Here is a 9,710-nt window from a genome sequence, read left to right on the forward strand (position 1 = left end):
ACCATCCCAACATTACTATAAAAGGAACTTTGTTGGGAAGATTGCATGTACTTGGTTATACATAGCAATAGCACTTAGACTTACAGTATATACCGCTTCACCGTGCTTTACAACCCTCTCTAAGCCCTCTCTAAGGTATACAGAGTCAGAATATTTCCCCCAACAATCTGGGTCCTCATTTTATTGACCTCAGAAGGATGAAACCCTGAATCAACTTTGAGTCGGTGAGAATTGAGCTGCTGGCAGTCAGCAGAATTAGCCTGCAGTATTGCATTCTAACCACAGTGCCACCACAGCTCTTAAATAACATAAGGCCACAGCAATAAGCTTTTGTGATAGCCATTAGTTTAGGTGTTCTTGTTTATAGACTTTCCATAGGTGTCTAGCACGTCACTAAAATATAAAGCTACACGAGATGAATCTTGATATGATTCAGCAGATCTCTTCTTAATAAAAGTAAGTACTTTTTATTAAATATTCCATGCTTCTCAAAAAGTTAAGAAAATAGATGGAAGAGGAAGAATGAGAAATAAGGTGTGCTGAAGATTCCAGTAACTAGAAAATGCACCAGTTTTTCTTTGGATTAGGTCCAGTTTATGTAGCCTTCTAGATATGTATTGGCAAATATATACCAAAGTACTTGGCACCAAAAGAACCATCTGTGGAGTTGGCTCATTCACTGCTGGCAAATATTGCACAAACATGGGCCAAAGAATTGAGGCAAGAGTGGAAAACAAGTCTTTATAACACAAAATCTGTAAACAAGGAAAGCTTGCAAGATTACTGATGACTGAATTACTTGTTTAAAATCTGCTGAGACATTGCAAATTGCATGCAAAGATCTGAGTGAAATGTAGAAATAAATGATAAGCATATGTAAGCATGACATGGTCATTTTTTATTTTGCAAAATATAATACAAAAATATGTATTGTTTTATGTGAATTAAATGTAATACTTATATTTCATAGAAATACTCTACAAGAATAGTGCACTCCAACCCAAAGAAATTAGAGACAAGTGTAGTCAGAGTTTATTTTATTGCAAGCCAAGACTTTTCAGTCAGAATATATGATAGAAAATATAAACATACCAATTCTTTTTCTTTTTTTTTTACCATATAATTTATCGTTTCACACAAACTCATGAATACCACGCATTCGGATGGTAATCCAAAATACAGGTAATAATTTCTTATGTTCGGGAATCATTTCATTCATTATCAGAATTTTAATATAACAGAAAATGATGCTTAAGGATAAAGTTTTATTTGATTTGCAGTTTGAAGGAATTATATATATATGAGAGAGATATTAGTAAGCTTTAATGAACACTTTTAGATGACATAAGGTTTAGAGACGAGGGATATTTTAAAACAGTGAAAAATGGGAAGCACATCCATGAAGGAGGGGAAACCACTTCTTTTTTATTTAAGAAACATGAATCAAAATTTAGCACTACACCATGCTGAAAGTTATTTCAGAGCTGCAGCCTTAGCACAGACCCTTAGTTCTTTGGGGAAAGCATTACAAAGATGCAAGATAAAGCATGAAAAATGTGGGATGGGAGAGTATGCTTAAATGAACATTCTGTTCCTGGGCCTCTCAACATTTTGAAAAGGCTCAGAGTGAGTAAAGTTTGGATCACTTAACACCAGACCTGGATTTCTCTTCATTTCAAAACTGAATGGCATTTAGAGACAACCTCTGTTCTTCCCTTAATATGAATTCATCACCAAAGGTCTCCTTCGTGACCTTTGGCTACTTCTGCTGACTGCCATCTGCAGCAGTTTGGCAGTTTGAGTCTCACCGGCTAAAGGTTGACTCAGCCTTCCAAGGTCAGTAAAATGAAGACCCAGATGTCCCCTTCATGAGATTCAGGTAGAGCTTCCATGCAGCAGCATTCAAGTTCCTGAAATGTCTTTTGAGGAAGGTTAAGTTCATTTTCTCATTATTGAGGTACAGCAAGCCAACTAAACCCATAATGTTCTGAATATTGAGTGATTGATGCTGCTCTTTGATTCTAGAAGGTTTTCCTGTTCTATTTCAATTTATGCAGTTGAAATACATCTGATACTTGATGTCACTGAAAATTGTAATCAATCAGTCTGTACCGTGAATCAACCTTGCCTATAATTCTTTTATGTATAACAAGCATCAGCACTGATGTAATACGTCCAAACTTAAAATTGAGGTTAATAGCTGTTGATGTTGTTGTTGTTGCTTTCTTTCCTATTTTTCCTTTATAGCTACAGCCTCTGCTTCATTTGGTCTGCTCATGAGATTCAAAAAGAATGGCATAGCATATGAACAAGATCTAAGATCTTAAAAAAATCTGGGCAAGACCAAATCTGATTAAGACTTGGCTGAGGATGATCAGGAAATCCCAGGACTATACACTAGAATAGGAAGCGGAAACATCTCTGAAGTTCCATTGTGTTGCCAAGAAATAATCCAGGTTGTTAGCAAGTATGAAGCTGAGGATGTTGGAATTTTACTAAATATGTCATGTTTATAATTTGTATATAATTGTTTGCTTAAAGTTAGCCACACAGATTAAGAATTTTTATTAGAATAGTAAAAACTTTAATAATAAAAAATAATAAAATGTGGAGGGCCTATAAATTCAATGATTAAAAATAAATAAAATCTAATACAAACTAAACATAAAGAAAAGAAAAAAAGAGAAAGAAAAGAGAAAGAAGTAAAAAGGGTAAAATGAACAAAAAATAAACGAAAAGAATAAAGAAAGAATATAATAAATATATTAAGAAGTGACTCTTCACTCCTTCTAAGTTACAAACAATTATATTTTCATCCCATAGTCCATCTCCTATCTATAAACAAATCCATAAAACATCATATTTTCATTAATAAAAGATAATATTTGTAGCTCAGGATTGACAGGGTCTTCGTGCTATCTGAGCTTGCTTGTTTTTTTGCAGACATTTCATTACCCAAACAAGGTAACATCATCCATGCTAGTCTCACGTCATCTTTTCAATTCTGGTGTCTGAAACTCCATTAAATGGAGCAAAAACTCCATTATGGGTTGCCAAAAGTAACAACATATATTATTTTAACCTTGATCAAATAAACCAACTTTATATTCTATCTTTTTATTTCTAAGAGTCTCAATCTTTAGGTTTTTTTTTTTTTTTTTGCTTTAATTTATATGCCGCCCTTCTCCGGAGACTCAGGGTAGCTTACAATGCATTAAGCAATAGCCTTCATACTTTTGTATATTTATACAAAGTCAGTTTATTGCCCCCACAATCTGGGTCCTCATTTCACCTACCTTTGAAAGGAGAGAAGGCTGAGTCAACCTTGAGCCTGGTGAGATTTGAACTTGCAGTAATTGCAAGCAGCAGATGTTAATAACAGTGCTTTAGTCCACTGTATTACAGGCTCATTCAATATTATTACAGGATTGGGTAAAAATGGTTTTTCTTTGGGTAACAAAGCACAAACCCAATACCCAATCATAGCAGACATTTAAATTGACTACTTAAAATGTTTTACCTACTTTGGATAAAAAGAACTTCCTAATAAGCTATTTGGGGGAATGAAGGAAAATATTTGGGAAGTACTAAATTAAATCAAGGAATAAGGTGAAAGGAAACCTTTAATCACATTGCATAAAAATACTTAAAACAACTTCTTACATTACTTACAAAGTAATGGGTAGCTAGATACTATTTTCTTGTCAAAAACTCTAGGTTAGATTTAAAACATACATCTACACATTCTAAGTTCTGTAAAAAATAAGATGGAGGAAAGCTTTCTGTTTCCAGACATCCCTCCCAATATTTTTTTGACTAGATACCATGGATCACATGCTAATATTAATGAACAATGCTATAGTTATATAATATAGAACGATGCCATTTGAATGGCTCCCCTACCAGATACATCTCTGGCAACAGAATTTTATAGTGGTTTCAGAATTTGTCAGAATTGCCAAATGTATTAAGCCAATAGTTTTCAAACTACATTCTCCAGGGTTCTGTGAAAGACTAAACAGGTGGGAGTGGAGGCAAAATATTATGTTCCTAAGGTGCAGCTGAATGGGAAGTTCAGAAGCCTCATCACCCGAGGAAACATTTTTGTTAATTGCAGCTCATCAGTCTCTGTGTGCAGACACCGTGGGTTTCAGGAATTTTTTAAAATCAAAAATGTTTCAAAGCCTGAAAAAATCGAAAACCTTTGTGCTAAGCTGTACAATAGTTCATTTGGATTGGTTTAATATGTTGTCTGAAGCCAGATATATTTGATAAATATGCATTTATAGCTTAAAGAAGGGATCCCCAACGTTTGGTTTTGCAGACTGGCGGCAGCAGCTTTGGCAATTTTGGCGATGGGGAGTGGAATGGTTTGGCGCATACAACCTAAATCTTGCACATTCACAAGTAAATCTTCGTGCGCTTGCCCACTGTTTTGGTGGTCCTCAAGGCCTTTTGGTAGCCTTAGGACCCATAAACATATTATGTCTTCCCTAAATGGAAGAGTTCTTCTTTAAAAGATTTTGGATCAGTGAAGGAATCTCATGGGCAGAAAGCAGAAGAGAGGACATTACCAGTTGTTACTTCCTTTTGCTCTCATTTGTGATTTAATGTTCTCGAACTAGTAAATTTTCAAATAGTGTAATCAGAGGTAATCATCAAAAGTTTTTTCTTCTAATGGTGGGGTGCTCCCAGAGGCTAAGCCAACTGATTGTTTTTACTCTCTTGCCTTCTTTCTTAATTCTAACTTGGGTACTTTGGATAAAAAAAATCTTACCTCTGCTTGATTATGGCCTAAATCCATGTTACATTATATAAGTTTCCATTGTTTTAATTTTAAGACGTGTTTTTAGTTTTGCAGAATTAGTTAAAATAAGTTGAGTTTCAGCCAGTAAATATAAAACGAATGACTGGCTTATAATCATTACATACATCTTTAGATTCAAAGTACTGGAAAGTTAAAACAATAATTAAAGGACATTTAATTTTTTTATAGCCAATTTTCTTTTTCTCCTCTCAGCCAGCAAATTGTGCAGAGCCTAATTAAGAGGAACAAATGTCCTGAAGCATCTATCTCCTATTAAAAGATATCTTATAGAATGGTTTCTTTAATTCCAATCACAAGACGCATGATTTAACTTCCAGTATAATTAGCCAAATTTGATAAATTGTTAATTTAAATAATGATCATGTACAATGCATGTGACTTTCTGCTTCAAAGGAAAGTATAATATCTTCACTGTAACCTATATACTATGTGACAAAATTCATAGTTCATTTTGCAGGATTTTACCTCTATTGCACTAGAGATGGTATGGTATGGGGTATGGTATGGTATGGTAATTTGATAGACCCTTGGGAAAGGTGGAATAGAATCCTATACTCACTCAGATATGGCATTTTCTTTTATTGTGATGGTTACAACTACCAAAGGGAATGAACAAATAAAAGCTCTTGAACTGATGTCTTCTTTATTTTATTTTCAGTTGTCCCAGCCACATCAAAGGATAATATTTCATTGAACTTGGTAGTCATGGTACACCATGCAGTTGTAGTATATATAAATTAGACCTAGGAAATCAAGATATAGAGCAATTTTACTCTGCACTTCTTTTGTTCACTGGTTGCAGAAGTAACTGATGAAGAACAAAAACATAAGACTTAATATATTACATGTCACTATCATTTTAAAGTAGAAGATGACAAACACAAAGGGAAAGAAGAAAGGGACATGTTCTCAAGATCCTTTTGTAAACATGGTGTCTCTTTTTCTACCTACATGCACATCTATAAGAAGGGTGAATTCAAGGGCATGAGAACAGTTAAAGGCATGTCCCACAAATGTTATCATGGCAAGTTAAAGTATGCAACATTACTCAGCATGCTGTGCACATTATTGTAAACAACAAGGTTAAAAGCAGGATCCTTGCTAAGAGAATCAATGTGCACACAAACATATTAAGCATTCTAGGAGCAGCGACAATTTTTTTTTCAATGTGTGAAGAAAAATGAAAGGAAGAAAAAGGAAGCAAAGGGGCACATGGTTTGAATTAAAACACCATAACCTTCAAACCAATGGCAACAAACAGGAGTTGCTAGAACTAATTACTTGTGAATTCATGGCATTGTGATATAACAAAATAAAACACTCTGTAGAGCAAATAAGAAAAAAAAGCAGATGTAGTCCAAGATGCAGTTAGTCCTAGGTACATGCGAGTTGTAGTGGTAAAAATGTTACACCTAGGTAGATCAGATTCTGTCATGGTTGAACTCTACCTTCAAGAAAACATAGAAACTCACTGAGTAATATCGAATTAGTCAGTGTTAATCAAACATTAATAAAGGCATATTGTAATAAGATATCTTTTAGGCCTATAAAACTTGCAAATTAGAGATCATATATACTTCTCTAGAAAAATAGTTCCATTATTATGAGACCATTACCAATACAATCTGTTCTCTGAATTTCAAAAATAGCCTATTGAAACAAATGGATCAGATATAAATATTTCCAGTAAAATTATTATTCAGTTATCAGTTATAAAGGTCAAACAAGAAATAGATGTATTGCTCTAATCACCAGTACTAGAATTCCACCCTCCCTCCCTCCCTCCCTCCCTCCCTCCCTCCCTCCCTCCCTCCCTCCTTTCTTTCTTTCTTTCTTTCTTTCTTTCTTTCTTTCTTTCTTTCTTTCTTTCTTTCTTTCTTTCTTTCTTTCTTTCTCTGGCTTAACTATCCTAGTAACAGCCTTGATCCAGTGGTGAAATCCAATTTTTTTTATTACTGGTTCTGTGGGTGTGGCTTGGTGGCCATAGTGTGGCTTGGTGGGCATGGCTTGGTGGGCATGGCAGAGGAAGGATACTGTAAAATCTCCATTCCCACCCCACTCCAGGGGAAGGATATTGCAAAATCCCCATTCCTGGGGAAAAGATATTGCAAAATCTCCATTCCCACCCCACTCTGGAGCCAGCAGAGGTGGTATTTGCCGGTTCTCCAAACTACTCAAAATTTCTGCTACCGGTTCTCCAAACTGCTCAAAAATTCCACTACCGGTTCTCCAGAACCTGCTGGATTTCACCCCTGCCTTGATCTCTTATATATCTAATCAGAATTGGATAGAAAGATTACTCTTACAGCAATGAAAGCCTATATGGAAGACATTACTATTTCATGAATGCTATTTTGGTTAGTAAATTAATATTGCTAGAATTAGGTAGACATAAAAAAGACAAACTCATATACTAGAATTTAAAAATAAATAGTATCTTGCCTTTATTCAAATCTAAGTATTGCCACACTAAGAATACTAATGTAGAAGGACCCACTAACTGAAAACAATAATTGTTTTTTTTTTTTTTTTAAAAAAAACCAGACATTATGTAAATGATTGAGAGACTGGATCATTTTTGAGGCAATGTAAAGTTGCAACATTTGTGGGCTTTTTTAAATTAAATAAAGGCAGAGGGCAAAATATGTGAGAATTGTACATAATCATGTAAGGTTTGGATAAAGATATATTTTCCTATCTCACAAATTCTAGAAAGGATCATGTATTAAAGTTGACAAACAGCAATTTATGACAGGCAGAATGAAGTGTATTTTTTTCTTCTGAAAGTATGTGGTTAAGTTACAGACTTTGCTGTAGTGATGGCAGTTAGCTTAGTTTGCTTTAAATGAGGATCAGACAAATTGATGGGAGAACCACTAAAACCTACCGCTCAAAGTATCAATGTGCTATTTTGAGCATTCAAAAGCAGTATGTAGGTTGTTGTAGAGCAACAGTAGCAGCTATCGGAGTTCAAGCCCCACTTGTGATTGAAATATGTAAGAAAAAGGATCCTACAATAGATTTACATTTGGTTGAATTAAAAAAAAAACTATTTTTATGGTCTTATGAGTTTGTTCATAAAATCAGACAATTATCATCAGTGCCTCCTAAAAGAAAGCATCTGTTTAGTGGTTCCTTGCACATTTGTAATTTGTGTTTGGATGATGAGGATTTTTAACTTTATAGTATGATATCAAAATCCAAGATGTGGAAGGTTACAACATAGAAGCGTTTAACTGATTTCTTAAACATTTTCAAAGACAGCAGATTTAGAGTATAAAATGGGAACAATTCTCAAATAGCCAGGCATTATTTTATTTATTTATTTATTTATTTATTAAATTTTTATACCGCCCCCTCTCCCGAAGGACTCGGGGCGGTGAACAGCCAAAATTAAAAACACACAATACAAATATTAAAATACATTAAAACAGAATTAAATTATCTTAGGCTTCTCCAATTTAAAACCCCGTTACCCATAAAATTCACCAATTAAAAATTTTTAACCCAGCCCGGCTTGCTGAAATAAAAACGTCTTCAGGGCCCGGCGGAAGGTCCGGAGATCCGGGATTAGTCGTATCCCTGGGGGCAGCTCATTCCAGAGGGCGGGTGCCCCCACAGAGAAGGCTCTTCCCCGGGGGGTCGCCAGCCGACATTGCCTGACAGACGGCACCCTGAGGAGACCCTCTCTGTGGGAGCGTGTTGGCCGGTGGGAGGTTATCGGAGGCAGAAGGTGGTCTCGTAAATAACTGGGTCCTAAGCCATGGAGTGCTTTGAAGATGAGAACCAACACCTTGAAGCGCACTCGGAAGACCACTGGAAGCCAATGCAGCTCGCGCAGGAGAGGTGTCACGTGGGAGCGCCATGCCGCCCCCATAAGTACCCGCGCGGCCGCATTCTGCACCAGTTGGAGCCTCCGAGTGCTCCTCAAGGGGAGCCCCATGTAGAGAGCATTACAGTAGTCATAAACTGATACAGCACATGTTAGGATATGGTTTGAGCCTAACAAATTGTCCAGGCAATATATGTGTTCTGTGACTTTAATATGAATATGTATTGTGTGACTTTAAAGTTTTACTGCTGATTCATTGTAATGCTGAGTCATGCTGTAATTAGATAATCACTGTAAACGTTGTAAACGTATTTAAGAAAGGTACTGTAACATATTCAGTTGATATGCTACCATAGTGTGAGGAGTTGCTATCATTTTGCTATCATCGTTGGATGGATCTGCTACCATCGTGGTTTGTGAACCAGAGTGAGTTTGTTAATCTAACCAACTACTGTTTGTGTGGTAAGAAGATTTTTGTATCACTGGACTGATTTAACTGGCAAAGACTTGGATTGATTTAAAGACTATGAGATTGTTTTTTCACTATAAAGTAAACTTTTGATAAACCAGTTTGCACATCTCTTATTCATTGCTCTCAGCAATGTTTCTCTGTGCTCTACACTCTGCTGGTTGGTAACACAACAGCAATATCCTTAACATTGGTTATGGGCCCAGAGCCAACCAGAACTAACTAGGATTGTTAAGAGCTAAACTGAGAGTTAATGTGAATAGTACAAACTGTGTTTGTGATATACAATCCAAGTGAAGATGGCACTAGAACAAGCAGAAAATTTTTCCAATAATATATTGGATTTATATATTTCCGATAACCCAGCTGGATGGAACAAACTATGTATCCTGGTCTACAAAATGTAATCTACTTTTGCGTAGAGAAGGACTGTGGGACATAGTTAATAATCCACCGGATGTAACAGCATGGGATCTTGCTGATGAGGAAGATTCGAAGAAATTAGCCAAGTTTAACAGAGACAATGAACGAGCTCTTTGCATTATTGGACTAACACTGGGTGACCAGCAGCTTGTCCATAT

At 35.8% G+C, this 9,710-nt stretch overlaps 1 pseudogene; it reads left to right on the forward strand.

Annotated features, from left to right (window-relative positions):
* The first annotated feature begins 5,699 nt into the window (after positions 1–5,699).
* LOC139310387 (large ribosomal subunit protein eL21-like) lies at positions 5,700–6,131 on the forward strand (annotated as a pseudogene).
* Positions 6,132–9,710: the final 3,579 nt, after the last annotated feature.

The sequence above is a fragment of the Pituophis catenifer genome, unplaced genomic scaffold (genome assembly GCF_029215685.1).
Source record: "Pituophis catenifer annectens isolate HBS135680 unplaced genomic scaffold, rPitCat1.0.hap2 SCAF_2, whole genome shotgun sequence".
In the NCBI taxonomy this organism is placed as follows: domain Eukaryota; kingdom Metazoa; phylum Chordata; class Lepidosauria; order Squamata; family Colubridae; genus Pituophis; species Pituophis catenifer.